The sequence below is a fragment of the Chiloscyllium punctatum genome, chromosome 3, assembly GCF_047496795.1.
Source record: "Chiloscyllium punctatum isolate Juve2018m chromosome 3, sChiPun1.3, whole genome shotgun sequence".
NCBI lineage: Eukaryota > Metazoa > Chordata > Chondrichthyes > Orectolobiformes > Hemiscylliidae > Chiloscyllium > Chiloscyllium punctatum.
Genome location: NC_092741.1, coordinates 120,333,093 through 120,337,734, shown reverse-complemented (window position 1 = coordinate 120,337,734; position 4,642 = coordinate 120,333,093).

The window sequence follows — 4,642 nt, the reverse complement described above, 5'->3', positions numbered from 1 at the left end:
GGTAAATCTCCTCTGTACCCTCTGCTTCCACATCTTTCCTAAAATGAGGCGACCAAAACTGCACACAGTACTCCAAATGTGGCCTTACCAAGGTCCTATACAGCTGCAACATCACCTCACAACTCTTGAATTCAATCCCTCTGCTAATGAACGCTAATACACCATAGGCCTTCTTACAAGCTCTATCTACCTGAATGGCAACTTTCAAAGATCTATGAACATAGACCTCAAGATCCCTCTGCTCCTCCACCTTACTAAGAACCCTACCGTTAACCCTGTATTCCGCATTCTTATTTGTCCTTCCAAAATGGACAACCTCACACTTGACAGAGTTGAACTCCTCAGCCCAGCTCTGCATCATATCTAAGTCCCTTTGCAGTTGACAACAGCCCTCCTCACTATCCACAACTCCACCAATCTTTGTATAGTTGTTGGTTAATGTTCACTTTTAGAGTTAAATAATAAATTGATTTTTTTTTTCTTTAATTAGTGGAATTTAGGAGTTCTCTATCACATACTTTAACAGATTACAAGGCAAGGTGAACTTTTCTGGTTGTTTGGGTTAATTAGCAGAAAGGTTCACTTTATCAAGGAGCTTTTGAAGGATGAGTTAATTGGTCTGTACTTAGTACATTTTGAAAGTCAAACCCAGTAGTGGCTTTTAACTAATGTAAACTGATGTCACAAATAATGTGATATAGATTGAAGCAAAACTCCCATTTACATACATCTTCACTTTTTTTTTTGTAGATCTATTCCAAATCAAGTTAATTATTAATCTTGTGGTAAAGCATACGCATGAAGAATAAGTAATATAGTGAAATTTTATGTTAACCTTAAGATCTGCATCGCTACGTTTGAAAGTCTTAACTTTTAGGCAGTCAGTTGCATCTATAAGGACAAGTTTACTAAAGGAATTCCTGTTCTCTTACTATGATGATTTGGGAGGAACTGGTGATTCACTTGTATAGTGACCAGAAGTTGGGTTAAGATTTTTATGTTAAACCTTTATAGGTTAGCTATTGAGATCAGCAATTTGAAACTGTCCAACTCTTAAGTCAGAGTCAGACTTTTTTTGAAGAGTGCTTACCTAACAACGTACAAATTAGCATTGGATGAGTAAGATTGAAACGTGAATTGGTAGCTTAAAGACTGGTATGGGAGAAGTGGGCATCAGTTCATGATAATGACATATAATTGCAGAAGTAGAGAAGGCTTTAAACTAGTTGAGATACAAAGGATCAATTTTAACATATTGAAAATCAAACAGTCAAGACAAGAGAGTATTAATATGGGAAATGATACAGATTGGGACTGGAAGGGAGAAGTGGAGCACCGGCAATACTAAAAGCACAATCTGTATGTTAGGACAGTCTACACCCAAACCATACTAGGACTGATGTTGCAAACGACATAACTACAAAACAATAGAGGGTTTTAAATTTATTAAGGGGGTGAGGGCAGGTTATATTATATTTGACATCATGTTAATGTGCCAGGATTAATTAATGACCTCCGAGTAAAGGAGCCTCTGGCTAGCAGTGATCATAAAATGATTTTACATCCATTTTGAAAGGGAGAAATGTGGCTTGCTTACTAGCATTTTAAACTTTTTAAGAATATTTATATGGGCAAGAATGCTTAGCCAGCTGAACTGAACTGGGATGGGTATTAAGCTAGGAGATCGGTAGAGAAGCAGAGACAGATATTTAAGGATATATTTCAGAATCAGCATATTATGACAATTAAAGAAAAAAAATCTAAAGGTGGACCCACTATTTGTGGTTAAAGTGGTTTAAGAGCAGTATCAAGTAGGGGGGAAGAGGAAAATAATAATTGTGTAGGTCAGATGCCTAGTCAGACTATGAAGAATGGCAGAAAATGACAAAAAGGTTAATCAGAACCAATAAATTCAGGTATGAGGGAGCTATTTAGAAATATAAAAACATTGCAAGATTTTCTATAGCTTTCTAAAGTGTGTGGTGATCCCTGGCTAGTGAGAATTAGCAGTTAATAGTATACCATAAAGAATTATAAATATTTTTCTTCTGACCTCACTATAGATTTAAAGGAAATTCTAGTAATACCAACAAATCAAGAGGTTAAAGGAAAACAATTTGGTGAAATAATCACAAGGGAAATGGTACTGAGCAAACTAATGGAATGACAGGTTACTAAATCTGGGATGTGATGAACTTCAGGGTTTTCAAAGTTTTCCAAAATTACAGAAACTTCAAGTTTTGGAAAATAGACACCAACACATGAGGTCACTAATGTGTCGGTGTCTATTTTCCGAAACCTGTTACATGCTGGAAAGGTTCCATCAGGCTGGAAAATCACAAATACTATAGTACCTCTACTCAAGAAGGAAGTGAAGCTGAAAAGTGGAAACTGTTGGCTGGTTAGCTCCATACCTATCAAAGGGAAGGTGTTCAAATCGATCATTACGATGAAGATTTTGAAAACATTTCCAGGAAGAGTCCGCATCAATAAGTGACCTTGGCAACAGCATACACCCACCACTGAGTAAGGAAAGCCAAGTCTACAAGTTGGAGGCAAAACATCCCACCATCCTATTAAAATATATTCTGAAATGTAAAAGGCAACATACTTGTTTAAAGGAAAAGGGTTCTTTATTCCAGTGTTCTTATTGATACATTCACACAGTATAGAAACAGGCCCTTTGGCTCAACTTGACTATACCAACCAAGTTTCCTAAACTGAACTAGGCCCATATCCCTCTAAGCCTTTCCTATCCATGTACCTGTTCAAATGTCTTTTAAATGTTGTAATTGTATCCACCTGTATCACTTCTTCCTGCAGCTTGTTCTATATATGTACCACCCTCTGTGTGGAAAAAGTTGCCCCTTAGTTCACTTTTGAATCTTTCCTCTCTCACCTTAAACCTATGCCCTCTAGTTTTGGAATCCCCTACCACGGGAAAGATCTTGGCTATTTACCACATCTATGCCCCTCATGATTTTATAAATCTCTATAATGTCACCCCTCAGCCTCCTATGTTGTTGGGGAAAACAGTCCTAGCCTGTTCAGCCTCTCCTTATAACTCAAACATTTCAGTCTCTGTAACATCATTGCAAAATGTTTTTGCACCCTTTCTAGTTTATTAACATCCCTTGCTATAGCAGGGAGACCAGAATTACATGCAGTACTCCAAATGTGGCCTTACCAAGGGCATATATAGCTGTAACATGATGTTCCAATTCCTGGACTCAATGATGTGACTGATGAGGGTAAGCATACCAAATGCCTTTTTACCATCCTATCTACCTGTGATGCCACTTTCAAGGATATTTGTACCTGCACCCAAGGTCACTCTGTTTGATAACACTACCCAGAGCTGTACCATTATCAATGTACGTCATGTCCCAGTTTGTCTTACCAAAATGCAGCACTTACTTATCTGAATTAAAATCCATCTACCATTCCTTGACCCAGTCAATCAAGATCCTAGTGTATTCTTACATAACCTTCTTCACTGTTCACTATACCACCAAGTTTGGTGTCATTTGCAAACTTATTAATGATGTCTCCTTTACTCTTATCCAAATCATTTATATGCAAACGACAGTGAACCCAGAACTGATTCTTGCGGCACACAGCTGGTCACAGGCCTCCAGTCTGAACAACAATCTTCTACCACCACCCTCTGTCTCTTACCATTGAGCCAATCTTGTATCCAATTGGCTAGCTGTCCCTGGATTCCATGTGATATAACCTTAGGTAACCAGTCTACCATGCGGAATATTGTCTTGCTAAAGTTCATGTAGCATATGTCTAATGGGTTGCCTTCATGTATCTTCTCGGTCATCTCTTCAAAAAAAACTCAATTAAATTTGTTGGCTTTCATAAACCTGTGCTGGCTTTCTCTAATCAGTCCTTGCCTTCCCAAATGCACATAGGTCCTGTCTCTCATGTTGAATTGTCTTCAACATATTACCCACCACTGACGTTAGGCGTGATGGCTTTTCCTTGAACCTTTTTTTTGAATAATAGCACAATATTAGCTATCCTCCAATCTTCCAGCACCTTACCAATGGATGCTGATTATACAAATTCTCTATTAGGGGCTCTGCAATTTCTTCCCTAGCTTCTTACAATGTCCTGGGATATACTTGTTCAGCTACTGGGGATTTATCTACCTTTGAGTTTTAAGTCCTCCAGCACATCCTTCTGTAATGTGGACTCTTTTTTTTTAAAAGACATCACATTTACATCCCCAAGTTCCATAGCTTCTATGTCTTTCTCCATGGTAAATGCGGACGTGAAATATTTGTTTAGGACTTCTCCTATCTCCTGTGGTTCCACACATGGATAGTCTTATTGATCTTTAAGGGGCCCTATTCTCTCCCTAGTTACTGTTTTGCTATTAATATACGTAGAATCTCTTTGGATTCCCCTTTACCTTATCTGCCACAGCTACTTCAAATCCTCTTTTAGCCTTCCTGATTTCCTTCTGAAATGTGTTCTACACCTCAAGGTATTCACTTGATTCCAGCTGTCTACACCTGACACAGGCCGCCTCCTTTTTCTTGACCAGAGCCTCAATATTTCTAGTCATCCAGTATCCCTACTCCTGCTAGCCTTGCCCTTCAGGAACAAGAACATGCTGGCCCACAATGCT